The 14,635-nt window shown below is 38.8% G+C and overlaps 1 protein-coding gene across 1 annotated transcript in view; it reads right to left on the reverse strand.

Annotated features, from left to right (window-relative positions):
* The window catches only part of LOC138711163 (uncharacterized), a 1,508,851-nt gene that overhangs the window by 1,364,411 nt on the left and 129,805 nt on the right, over window positions 1–14,635 (reverse strand). The gene's annotated exons all lie outside the window — the stretch shown is intronic.

Genomic DNA, 14,635 nt, shown 5'->3' on the forward strand with positions numbered 1-14,635 from the left:
CATTAAGGTGACGACGGTCAGCATTAAGGTGACAACGATCAGCATTAAGGTGACGACGATCAGCATTAAGGTGACAACGGTCAGCATTAAGGTGACGGTGATCATTAAGGTGACGGTGATCAGCATTAAGGTGACAATGGTCAGCATTAAGGTGACGGTGATCATCATTAAGGTGACGACGATCAGCATTAAGGTGACGGTGATCAGCATTAAGGTGACGACGATCAGCATTAAGGTGACGGTAATCAGCATTAAGGTGACGACGGTCAGTATTAATGTGACGGTGATCATCATTAAGGTGACGACGATCAGCATTAAGGTGACGGTGATCAGCATTAAGGTGACGGTGATCATCATTAAGGTGACGACGATCAGCATTAAGGTGACGACGATCAGCATTAAGGCGACGGTGATCAGCATTAAGGTGACGGTGATCACCATTAAGGTGACGACGGTCAGCATTAAGGTGACGGTGATCAGCATTAAGGAGACGGTGATCAGCATTAAGGTGACGGTGATCACCATTAAGGTGACGAGGGTCAGCATTAAGGTGACGGTGATCACCATTAAGGTGACGAGGGTCAGCATTAAGGTGACGGTGATCATCATTAAGGTGACGACGATCAGCATTAAGGTGACGGTGATCATCATTAAGGTGACGACGATCACCATTAAGGTGACGACGGTCAGCATTAAGGTGACGGTGATCAGCATTAAGGAGACGGTGATCAGCATTAAGGTGACGACGGTCAGCATTAAGGTGACGGTGATCAGCATTAAGGTGACGACGGTCAGCATTAAGGTGACGGTGATCAGCGTTAAGGTGACGACGATCATCATTAAGGTGACGACGGTCAGCATTAAGGTGACGGTGATCAGCATTAAGGTGACGGTGACCACCATTAAGGTGACGATGGTCAGCATTAAGGTGACGACGATCAGCATTAAGGTGACGACGGTTAGCATTAAGGTGACGACGGCCAGCATTAAGATGACGGTGATCAGCATTAAGGTGACGACGATCAACATTAAGGTGACGACGATCAGCATTAAGGTGACAACGGTCAGCATTAAGGTGACGGTGATCAGCATTAAGGTGACGACGGTCAGCATTAAGGTGACGACGATCAGCATTAAGGTGACGACGATCAGCATTAAGGTGACAACGGTCAGCATTAAGGTGACGGTGATCATTAAGGTGACGGTGATCAGCATTAAGGTGACAATGGTCAGCATTAAGGTGACGGTGATCATCATTAAGGTGACGACGATCAGCATTAAGGTGACGGTGATCAGCATTAAGGTGACGACGATCAGCATTAAGGTGACGGTAATCAGCATTAAGGTGACGACGGTCAGTATTAATGTGACGGTGATCATCATTAAGGTGACGACGATCAGCATTAAGGTGACGGTGATCATCATTAAGGTGACGACGATCAGCATTAAGGTGACGGTGATCATCATTAAGGTGACGACGATCAGCATTAAGGTGACGACGATCAGCATTAAGGCGACGGTGATCAGCATTAAGGTGACGGTGATCACCATTAAGGTGACGACGGTCAGCATTAAGGTGAAGACGATCAGCATTAAGGTGACGACGGTCAGCATTAAGGTGATGGTGATCAGCATTAAGGTGACGACGATCAGAATTAAGGTGACTGTGATCAGCACTAAGGTGACGACTATTAGCATTAAGGTGACGACTATTAGCATTAAAGTGATTGGTAACATTAAGACACCTGTGACCAAAACTCGAGCTGCAGTGATTACATGCGACAGACAGCCTCTGAAGTAAGGAGACGGAGGAAAGGTACTTGGCATGAAAACTACAACCAGTGGTGGTTCCTGTACTAACATCTTAATCAATTCCGGGATAAAAATCTCATGCTTTGCTGTATCAGTAATATCACTGCTGTCATCAAGAGCCAGTGAATAATATACGATTTTTCTTGCTTCTTTTTTTAACCTTCCTCTTGAATATAATCAGGAATTTTCTAAATTCTTCTCTCGATACTTGGTCGAGAAATTCATAGTTTTTCAAAAATAAAAACTTCTTATGGACAAGTTATTTAAGCTATTTTAATAATTACTCTTTTGAGAAATTCTGTTCTATTAAAAGGCTTTAGAGCACGAGATATTACAAACCCCATTAGGTAGCTGACTTCCTTACATTTATTTATCTCATCTTTCTCTTCCTGGCTATGATTTAAGACATGTCAATCCCTGGCGTTTAACAGTTCGTTGGCACATAGTATTGAATCAGTTTTTCTACAATATTATTATTAAATGGATAGCTAATAAATAGTTACCCTCATCTAAAGATTTAGAAGATTAAAATTGAGATAAAACCTAAGAATTTTATCCTTCTAGGGAGAAGATGTAAAAATATCAATATTCATGCACGTACAGAAGAATTATTATAGAAACACATACTTAGTGGTCAGTAATAATAATAATAATAATAATAATAATAATAATTATAATAATAATAATAATAATAATAATAATAATAATAATAATAATTATAATAATAAACAAGAAGAAATTCCACATAGCTCTTGAAGACAATCCACATTCGTAACATAAAATACCATCTGTTCTACAAAAAAACATTGGCAACTTTCATATCTTCGTCTGACTTTAGTCTAATAACGCAGACTTTATCGAGAATCTAACCCTGATCCCTTTGGTCAGAGGCACTCATCTGTACAAGCTACAACTGGTCCCACTCAGGTGTTAAAATTGCCCTTACACAGATTTATACTGCATGGAACCTAAAACATATGAAAAAATCTTTAGGTAGGGGAATATCTTTTGCTTCCAAAGCCTTTTGTTATTGGGTTGAGGGGGTAAAGCAGTTAGGGAGAAAGAGGTAAACGCCGTGAGGGGTGCGGGGCAGCCCCTGTGGTGGAAGGGGTGGGGGTGAGCTTTACTTTAATCAATCGTGTACTATATATGTAAACTCACAACATATTTTGATGGATCCTTTCAGAAGATGCCGCCTCGGTGTCACGAGATAAAAGGTGGCTTCATGATGGAAACCAACAGCAACACTCCGAAACCAAAACCTTTCAGTATGCAACACTCGTTACATATCATTTACTATCGTAAAAGGTTTGTGGAGAGAGGAGTCTTCGAAAACATCTCGAAACGGAAGACTTCGTAATATTGATTCACAATCTCCATTTGACGAGATTGGTCAAGCGAAGACTAAACGAATACAGTCTGTACAACGTTTAAAAGTCTTATTCTCCCTCTCCGTAACCCCTTCACAATAACCTGATAATTCTTATTCCATCCATTTAATCCCTCCATTTTACCATCCATCCAACAGTCCATTTTACCCGTCCATTCCGCCCATCCATTCATTCCACCCGTCCGCCCATCCATCTATCAATTCCATCAGACCGTCCGTCCGTACATCCATCCATCCATCCATCCATCCATCCATCCATTTCATTCGCCCGTCCATCTATCCATTTTTATTAGTGTATCCATCCATTTCATCCATATGTCCACCCATCCCATCCGCCCGTCCATCCATCCCATCGACCCGTCCATTCATCCAATCCATCCTCCCGTTCATCCACTTTCCGCCCTTCCATCCACTTCATCCGTCCGTCCATCCATCCCATCCACCTGTTCATCCATCCCATCCGCCCGTTCATCCATTCATTTCATGCGCCCTTCATCCATTTCATCCGCCCGTTCATCCAACCAAGCCATCCGCCCGTCCGTCCATCCATTTCATCCGCCCTTCCATCCATCCCATCCGTCCCGTTCTTCTATTCATTTCATGCGCCCTTCATTCATCCATTTCATCCGCCCGTTCATCCATTCATTTCATGCGCCCTTCATTCATCCATTTCATCCGCCCGTTCATCCAACCAATCCATCCGCCCGTCCGTCAATCCATTTCATCCGTCCATCCATCCATCCGCCTGTTCATCCATCCATCCAATCCATCCGCCAGTCCACCCATCCATTTCATCTGCTCTTCCATTCATCCATTTCATCCATCCGCCCGTCCATCCATTTCATTCATCCGTCCGTCCATCCATTTCATCCATCCGTCCATCTATTTCATCCGTCCGTCCATCCATCTCATCCATTCGTTCGTCCATCCATCACATCCGTCCATCCATCCCATCCGTCCAGCCATCCAATCCACCCGCCCGTTCATCCATCGAAGCCATCTGCCCGTCCATCCATTCAAGCCATCCATCTGCCCGTCCATCCATCCAACCCATCCGCCCTTCCATTCATCCATTTCATCCGTCCGTCGATCCATCAATTCCATCCGTCCATTCTTCCTATCCTCTCTCCAACCATCTCATTCATCAGCCTGTCCATCTATCCATTTCATTCGCTAGTCCACCCACCCATTTTATCCGTTCGTCCATGAAACCTATCCGTCCATCCATCCCATCCGCCCATCCATCCATTCATTTCATCCGCTCTTCCATCCGTCTGTCCATCCATGCATTTCATCCATCCCATCTGCCCGTCCATCCATTCCATTCCATCCCATCCTCCCGTTCATCCATTCCGCCCCACCCGCTCGTCTAATACATCAGTCCGTCTTCTATCAATTTCCATCCGCCTGTCCATCCACGCAATTTATCCGTCCGTCCATCGATTCATTCACTCATCCATACATCCATAACAGCTCAATAATTTCAACCGAACCATCCCATTCCATTTATTCCAATCCATTCACTTCATGTAATATGTTGTAATTACTTAATATCTCGTCGAGAATGGATGCGCTCTGTCCCTTCTAGAGATTTTCGTCTCTTCCTTTATGAAAATTCGGGTAACTTCTATATAATATAACCTATGTCTTAGAGTATTTCTCCTTATGTACAACAGAAAATATGATCGTGCAAATAATAATATTATTGGGCGTGCGATAACGCCGCAGTTAAGACTTCGCGCTGCAAGTCGGGAGGTAGTAGGTAGACACCTCATCCAGTTTCGGGAATGAAACTGCAGTTGTGTTGGTTTGAAAGTTTTGTTTTTGTTTCGGTTTACAAATGGAGAGTATGGGTCTGTCATAAGAGAAGGGCATTCGATATATTTTCTTCTCATATGTAGCGACATTTTGATATAAAACCCAGCTCACAACACATTTTGTGCGAGATCGTGCGTATTTGCTTGTTTTCCGCACAGAACCAAGACGCGGGTAAGTGTGAAATACCACATTCAGTATTCCCAACGTAACACACATAACAATTTCCCTCTTCTTACCGCTTAAGCGCGACATTCATTTTACTGCTTTAGGCTTTTAACATATTATTTTCAGAGACGTTTAACAGAGTAATAATTATAAATTGGAAACTTACCACTGCAATTTCACCTAAATTGCAATGTTAATTATTGTTTTTAAATATTTGCAAAAATTAAGTAAAGTCTACTACTTCACGAAACTTATTGCATTCCTGATACAAGTCACATTAAGGAAGCCGTGAAAAAATCAACGAGATTCCAGATGCCGATGTTATTACTGCAATATGTTATACAAATAATATTGTTAAAATATTAAAATGAAAAATAAATAATTACATAACCTTACCGTTTGTTTTAAGTTCGCATTTACAGACTGGGGGGGGGGGGGGGGAAAGACAGACGTATATCACGGCCTGCTGGAGTATAGTAAACACAGAAAACATTTTACAGCAACAATGTTGAAGAAAGATATTTTGGTGTTCCGAAGTTGGCGTCATTAAACAGAAACCAACATAAAGATTTCATTGCAACTAATTAGAAATTCGTCTTTCAGGTATGTAATAAACGATCTTCGCACAAAATAATGTACGATACACGAGCGGTATGTTTGTTTTCATGTTCTCGGAAATTAAAAAAGCTCAAGTACGTTTCGCTTTTTCAATCTTTTCCTCGACCATGAAAACGTCAACATACCGCTCTTGTAACGCATATTACTATTTCACTATGGCTCACTCAAAGTGTAAGACAAGTGCCTGTTACCACTTTAATATTGCACATGCCCGTAGCGAAGGGATGTGGCGTTATTGGACGTGGACGTCTAACTACTAGTAAAATTAGCATTCGACTGTGGCTTATAGTGTTGTTACAGTAAGCTATTTCAAATTCTGTCATCTTTTGTTTCACCACGGATCCTCCTGAGCGAGCATTCATATTGGGTGCTAGATAAGACGTATGTAAAAAAATAAATGTACCTATATACATTTGAATTCCCTACTTACGTAGCCTCGGGTAAATTTTACATCAATTTAACACAGTTGGACTTGTTCTAAAAGAAGGAAGGAAAATTCATTAACAGTACGGAAGTTGGGGCATTTTTGATGCGGACACGTCCTTGCACACTTCACATGGCGCCTGGTAGCTGTAATGAGAGCTGTGGCTTCTTGGAAAAGGGGCCCTGCATGTTTCACCTCTGAAGTCACTACGCGATCGCAGTCAATGATTCACTTCAGTCTGGTTGAAACTTGAAAGAAAGCAAGTCTGAGATGATGATCTCATCTCCAAATAAACATATTCGCTTTTGCAGAAACAGCTGAGTATCTAATTCTCGAGCTTCAAGCACTTCGTTGCTTATAAACGCTATGTTTTCAGATACCTAAATGAAATTTTCGTATTGAAATGTTCAAATTTTTATAAAAACGTAAATCTGCAAAATTTCTCGAATACAGTATAGGTTATGGAACGATTTAGAGCAAAAATAAATATCATAATAACCTGGAAACCAATTAATAATAGAGGATGCAAAATAGATCTTTCGGAAAACAAACACGTAACTATTGATACGAGAACAAAAGAAAATAATTTCAATTTTATAGAATGCTATTAATTGAGCATTGATATACAAAGCAGAAATAGGAAGTTAAAATTATCTCTGAAGACAAATAGTGACAGACGATCTATGAAATTTCGATTGCTTGAAAAGTCTTTATTCTCGGTACACAATTTTTAGGTTAGGTAAGGATTGATTTAAGAATTAAATAATGCATTCACGCAAAGTATGGCCACACGAATGAATACATATATATGAATGCATGAATGAATAAGTGAATGAATGGATAAATGAATGAATGGATGCATGAATTAATAAATGGATGGATGGATGAATGGCTGAATGAATAAATGAATGAATGAATAGATGCATGAATGAATAAATGGATGGAAGCATGACTGAATAAATGAATGCACGGATGGTAGCATGTATGAATGGATTGATGGATGGATGGATGGATGGATGGATGGATGGATGGAAGCATGCATGAAAGAATGGATGGAAGCATACATGAAAGGATGACTGGAAGCATGCATGAATGGATGGATTAATGGATGGGTGGATGCATGAATGAATGGATGGATTAATGGATGGGTGGATGCATGAATGAATGGAGGGATAGATGGATGGATGGATAAATGAATGGATGCATGAATGCATGGATGGATGGATGGATGAATGCATGAATGGATGGATGCATGAATGAATCGATGGATGCATGAATGAACGAATAGATGGATGGATGCATGAATGAATCGATGGATGCATGAATGAACGAACAGATGGATGGATGCATGCATGGATGGATGGATGGATGGAAGCATGCATGAATGGATGGATTGATGGATGGTGGAAGCATGAATGAACGGATTAATTGATCGATGGGTGCATGAATGAATGAATGAATGAATAGATGGATAAATGAATGAATGCATGAATGGCTGGATAGATAGATACATGAATGCATGAGTGGATGGATGGATAGATAGATGGATGGATGGATGGATGGATGAATAGGTTTATGAATGAATGAATGGATGGATGGAAACATGCATGAGTGGATGGATTGATGGATGGGTAGATGCATGAATGAATGGATGAATGAATAGATGGGTGCATGAATGGATGGATGGGTGAGTGGATGGATGCATGAATGAACAAGTGGATGGATGGATGGGTGAGTGGATTGATGCATGAATGAATAAGTGGATGGATGCATGGATGAATGGATCCAAGAATGAATCGATGGATGCATGAATGAATGGATGGATGGATGAATGAATGAATGAATACATGGATGGATGAACGAGTGAGTGAATGCAGGAGAATATTTAAAATGTACGTGAAATGTGGTCTTACAGGGAAAAGGGGGTAAGAATAAATGTCTATACAAGTTGAAAGCCTGTTGACTACTTGTCACACTCCAATCTCACCGTTCAATTCAAGGAACAGTAGACAATTTCGAAGGGAAAAGCCGAAAATGGACTAACCTAATACCTAGAATAGTGTTGGAACATGACAGAACAGCAACAGGGCAGAATCGTCCAAGATATTCAAAGTCTGCATGTAGAATGGATAGAGGAAGCGCCGCTATCCTCGCAAGAGAAGGGATCTGAACCCTTGCGCTGTGTGAGTGACACTCCAGTAAACTCTCCCCAGAGTATTGCTACGAGCTTACAAGCAAACATTCTGATGGGGGCAGATAAAAAAAGTTATTTTTTTTTCTTTGACAGTGTTAATAAAGTCAAAACAATTGCTTTACAAATTTTGGCCACTCGACCGCAATTACGAGGCCCGTCAAAAAATAAGTTCGCGAGGGGCTGTCAACAGAAAGAAACACAATTTCATTGGAAAGATTTTTTACAACAGACACAGATATGTCTACTTACAAATGGTTTTTAGAGAACCCGGAGGTTCATTCCCGCCCTCACATAAACCCGCCATCGGCCCCTGTCCTGAGCAAGATCAATCCAGTCTCTACCATCATATCCCACCTCCCTCAAATCCATTTTAATATTATCCTCCCATTTACGTCTCGGCCTCCCCAAAGGTCTTTTTCCCTCCGGCTTTCTAACTAACACTCTACCAATATGCGTACGTGCTACATGCCCTGCCCATCTCAAATGTCTGGATTTAATGTTCCTAATTATGTCAGATGAAGAATACAATGCATGTAGTTCTGCGTTGTGTAACTTTCTCCATTATCCTGTAACTTCATCCCTCTTAGCTCCAAATATTTTCCTAAGCATCTTAGTCTCAAAAACTCTTAACCTATGTTCCTCTCAAAATTAGAGTCCAAGTTTCACAGCCATACAGAACAACCGGTAATATGTTTTACAAATTCTAACTTTCAGGATAGAGGAGACGGCCTCCAGATATGGACGATAGCTCTGCGAATATATTGCATAAGCAGTCGTGGACAGCCGATAAGGGGTGGTACTCCAGCTTAGAGGTTGGGCAGGGCTAACAACCCATCACCGTAAGAAACAGCTTGTTACAAAACCCAAACGTAAGAGATAGGCCTACCTAGTTTCCGCAAGCCACGAATTCGCGAATTTCGGTCTTTCATATGATAAAAGGAAGTTTTTTTTATATATATATTTCATGCTCTTCCAGGTCAAAATATCATAAGTTTAAACACGTGAGGAGACCCGAAATTTTTTTAAGAATTTAATTGGAAGTTATACTTTTTCAATTAAAATTAAGGTGACATTCAACATTTAATTTTTTTAAGGTGACATGTATTTATCTAGGCTGACGAGTTTACTTCCTTGGTTTGAATTGTAAATTATTTAAAACTAGCGTGTAAGAGGGCCTTAGACTAGAAATGTTTAGCTTCTGTTTATAAGTATGCATAAGGCTGTAATTATTTGACTTATTTGAACTGTTGTATCAGTGAAGCGAGGTGAGTCAGTGAAGTTATGGTTTTACAGTGCAGTGAACAGTTCCGATCAGTGATAATTTATAGCGTCAATGAAATGTGTTCTATAGTGTCAGTGAAATGTGTTACAGAGTGTCAGTGAAATGTGTGCTAAAGTGTCAGTGAAATGCGTCATAGTGCCACTACAGGGAATGAGATGAGAGTAAAGTGAAAGACTATTGAAACTTATGTAGGACCTATAGATAATTATGTAGGTTGTATTGTAAAATTAGGTATTTTATTTTATGTTTTATTATTATTGTGTTAAATTGTATTGTGTATTATTATTGTATTGTGTGTACAATTGTATATGTGTTGTAAGATTGTATTGTGTATTGTAAATTTTATTGTGTATTGGTTATCATTTTATTGTGTATTGTTAATATTGTATATACCACTGCCACCGGGTGCTTGCCCACTTGCAGTGTAAATAAATACATACAAGATAATTTTGTTTTACGAAATTTTATTTTAAAGTGCCCAATATATACACTGAAAGCCACATAAAATATGTGCGTAAGTTAGTACAAGAAGCTTTGATAAAGCTAAGTTCTCTGCTCGCTGTACTGTTGGCAGCCATGCCAGTGGCTGGAGTTAGCTGTGTTTACGATTTTGTTGTAATTAAGAGTGCAATTTTCTCAAAAACTTTGATTACAATATACTTTGCATTGATATTTACGCACAATATTCTGAATTTAATATTCAACTTCTAGGCCTACTTCAATACAGAATTTTGAATCTAATATTCAAACCGGATTTCGAGTGACTTTATTTTTAAATATAAAGTAGAAATAGCCTGAATGGTTTGTGGTGTCTATTAGTTTATATAATTCACACACAGGATGGGAGACTGTTGCACAATTTCTCTACACAAGAGGTAAGTGCAGATAGAAAAACTGTCAAGTTTTGTTCAAATGTTTTCCTTGATACCGACCTCTAGTCTGTGTACTTATATTCAGTGATGATGTACTTAAATTCAGTAATGTATTTTGCACGACGAGATTCAAAAGTTACATTTTTTTTAATGCGAAATAACATCGAAATTAACCACATTTTTATACCAAAATTTAAGATTTAAAAGCCATTTGTAAGTAAGTAAATAAGTAATTTAAGAATTTTATTCACCATAAAATACGATTCCTATTAATCACCTTATTTTGAAAATAGAACATCCGTGATCTCATTTACATATAATAATAATAATAATAATAATAATAATAATAATAATAATAATAATGATAATAATAATAATAATAATAATAATAATAATAATAATAATAATAATACTTACTTACTGGCTTTTAAAGAACCCGGAGGTTCATTGCCGCCCTCACATAAGCCCGCCATAGGTCCCTATCCTGCGCAAGATTAATCCAGTCTCTATCATCATATCCCACTGCTGTGGTCGTGCCAGAGAATCAGTCCCATTCCGAGGCTTATTTGAAGGTTTCGTAACAAGCTGTTTTTTTACGGTGATGGGTTGTTAGCCCTTCGCCCAACCCCAAGCTGGAGGTATAATAATAATAATAATAATAATAATAATAATAATAATAATAACAATAATAATAATAATAATAATAATAATAATAACAGCCAGTTAGTTCAGGCGGTAGCGTTTGAAACTCGTATTCGGAAGTCCCTAGTTCAAAAACCGTGGTCGTTCAATCTAGCTGGGGTTTTTCATGGTTTCCCTCAGTCACAAAGGCAAATGCCGGATTGGAAATTTACATATACCAAGATTCATCATCGCCTCAATCACCAATATCATCACAAATATTAATAAAATGAACCTAAAATCATTTGTCGCATTTTGCTGCTCGATTTCTAAACATGCAACGAACTTTCAATGTAAATGTGCAAAAATGCGACAACCATATTTGACTTTTGAAAAGATATATGTTTCAGAGATCTGTATGAACTAATTAGTTCTGGAGAATCTGAATTAAATGAAGTGCTAACGGCATGGGCAATGGTCAAGAAGGTAATGGAGCAATAGATGTTCAGATATGTATTTCAAAGAGTTGGTACAATTCATGTAAGTTAACAAGTTAATCAAATAATTTCTTCTAATCGATTTATACAATTCCATCGCATACTGTAAATTGTGAACTAGGATTTAATTGCATGAATCTTGTAAAAACTGTAATTAGAAACCTCTTTCAGTAAAATGAGTTAGCACTTTGCTAACAATACAGTAGATCTTGAAGGGCCTACTCGTACAGAATTTCAATGTTTAGAGTGTACATAAAATGACGTATTTTAATGTGACGTAAATTCAGCAGTAATTGATTCTAAACGTACCTACGTCTAATGATTTACTTACACAAGGAGCCTACATCTAGAGTGTGGTAAGATGGATTGAAAGTAATAAAATCCCAAGAAACAAATTATATAACTTTTTGTTTCTGCAAACCTTATTAATCTTATCTTTCTGTACAATTATTTAGAATATCGCACAAGCTTTTCGCAATTTGCACAAATATGCATTTTTGCGACAATTATTTATTTTCTGGCTTAAATTCTGCTTGGTACTCATAATTTCTGCCTTCTTGCCAAAAAGACCGGAGGAAAAAAAAAAAGAAGAACACTGAACGATAACCGATGAAGACCACGTTGTCATGACGACACAGAATAATAATACGCCATGTTGAAGCAAGACAGCTCTTTGCAATGAGCAAGTTTTCTGCAAATTGGAGCCCGGCTACACCTCCCCCTCCTTGTGTTGCAACCCCCACCACCCCCCACTCCAACACTGAGTTTAATTACGCAAAGCAAACCATTTTCGTAATGGGCACAGCAGAAGCACGGATTGGATTAATCCCATATCCCATGTACTACCGCAATACTTAGGTTAATTAATCTCCATAACACTGCCTGGAGCATAATATAATAACGTTTTATATGAAGATGAAAAACTCCGGTTAATGCTTTTGCAACACAGGATCTATTTTAATATGAAAGTGAATGTCCTAGGGGATAAAACTCACGGTATATTACATTTTGCACCCTTTAGTTATTTTCACATTGCAAAGCGTATTCCATGGAAAACATATGCTTGTTCTTTCTTCTGTTATTAAACGACGTCGTACCACCTATATGTGCTCCCTCAATTAGTTTGAATCTTCCTTCTTCCTTTAGAGGATGTTTCCAATTATTACTGCTGATTGGAAGAGAGCTAGACAAAATCGAAAATATGACGTCACGAGCAAGGCTGGATTCTGGTTGGAGATCGAGTAAAATCGTCCCCAGTCGGGGGAATTCGGATTTAATAACCGTCATTGTTGATCGGAACCAAAATATTAACCAATTCAGTTTATAAATAAGCTGAATATGTACCAAAATATGTAAAATCATGAAAATATTTAATATCAATATCTGACAGGTATAGGATAGATAAGGAATGAAGAAAGTTACACAACACAGAACTGCACACTTTGTACTCTTCACCTGACATAATTAGGAACGTTAAATCCAGACGTTTGAGATGGGCAGGGCATGTAGTACGTATGGGAGAATCCTGAAATGCATATAGAGTGTTAGTTGGGAGGCCGGAGGGAAAAAGACCTTTAGGGAGGCCGAGACATAGATGAGAAGATAATATTAAAATGGATTTAAGAGAGGTGGGATATGATGGTAGAGAATGGATTAATTTTGCTCAGGATAGGGAACAATGGCGGGCTTATGTGAGGGCGGCAATGAACCTCTGGGTTCCTTAAAAGCCAGTAAGTAAGTAAGTATAGGATAGATAAGACTCTCCAGTTGTGATTTCATAGAGCACCCAACTTTTTTACAGCACACTTGACACATTACTATTTTTCCATCTGTAGCGAGAGCTTCGTCCATCGCAATCCATGATTTTATTTTTGCCGTTAGGGTTGAAGATACAGGGGCCATTTTAGTTAGTTAAAAGCAGTAGATAAACTCACACTTCATACTGTAAGTAATAAAGCTAGAGAACTGAGTGAAATGAATGACATAACAGAACTGCAAGCACTGTTTCGCTTTACTGGATTAGGAGAAAATAGGAGATGTGGGATACTTGCATTTTAGCTGTTCCCTGTAAGAAACAAAGTACCTACTAAAACCTCAAATTATAGGCATTTACAAACTGAAAAGTGACATTCCTGTCTCATTCAGAAGGGTAGGATTATTCCAGCCGAGACTTGACACGGGTTTTCCCTGGAAGGATTAGGAAGAGTGTGGGTAAGGTTGTAAATTGCATGGAACGGCTTAGTAAGACGTGTGCAGAACAATATAATTCGAGACAAATCATGTCGTCCTCGTCCCACTCTACCGCATGACGGCAACGCTACTTTCTAAGTGATTTTTACAATACAAAGTAGTTGTATGAGAAAGGTTGCCCTTTGTTCACTCAGATTTACAGTGGGCGGTATGGGGCGAGTGCCTCTTACTTTCTGGAACTAAGGACGTTATGTTTCGTCCCGAAATATATCCTTTCTTGGGTAAGTAAAAAGGCTTTTTTAAATCCGTTTATTTCTAATTGTAAACTTCCCCAGCAGAAGTTTTTTCCTCCCTTTTACGGAAGTAAAAATGAATAAAACCACTAAATCTGTAGATTTATGTAATACCAAGCCATAATATATAATGTGGGGTAAATATGTAAAAATATGTATTATCAAATTTTAATATATTAATGGTAATTACCAGATTCACAAAGATTTGTTATTTATATACGTTTGGGTTGAAAGGAATATAATGTGTAATTACATAAAAATCCGGTCCCTAGTAATAGCAGTGGTAGCATCAGTAATAGTAGCAGCAGTAGTTGTAGCACAATTTAATATTCCTATTTCAGAATTGTAAGAGCCATTTACACTTCGAATGTGACGAAATGCGCTGAAAAAAATTGTGAGAAAACAACTTGTAAAATTTGTATGGAATTGAAGTTCAAGGCTACAGATATTTATAGACTG

The sequence above is a fragment of the Periplaneta americana genome, chromosome 12 (assembly GCF_040183065.1).
Source record: "Periplaneta americana isolate PAMFEO1 chromosome 12, P.americana_PAMFEO1_priV1, whole genome shotgun sequence".
In the NCBI taxonomy this organism is placed as follows: Eukaryota; Metazoa; Arthropoda; class Insecta; order Blattodea; family Blattidae; genus Periplaneta; species Periplaneta americana.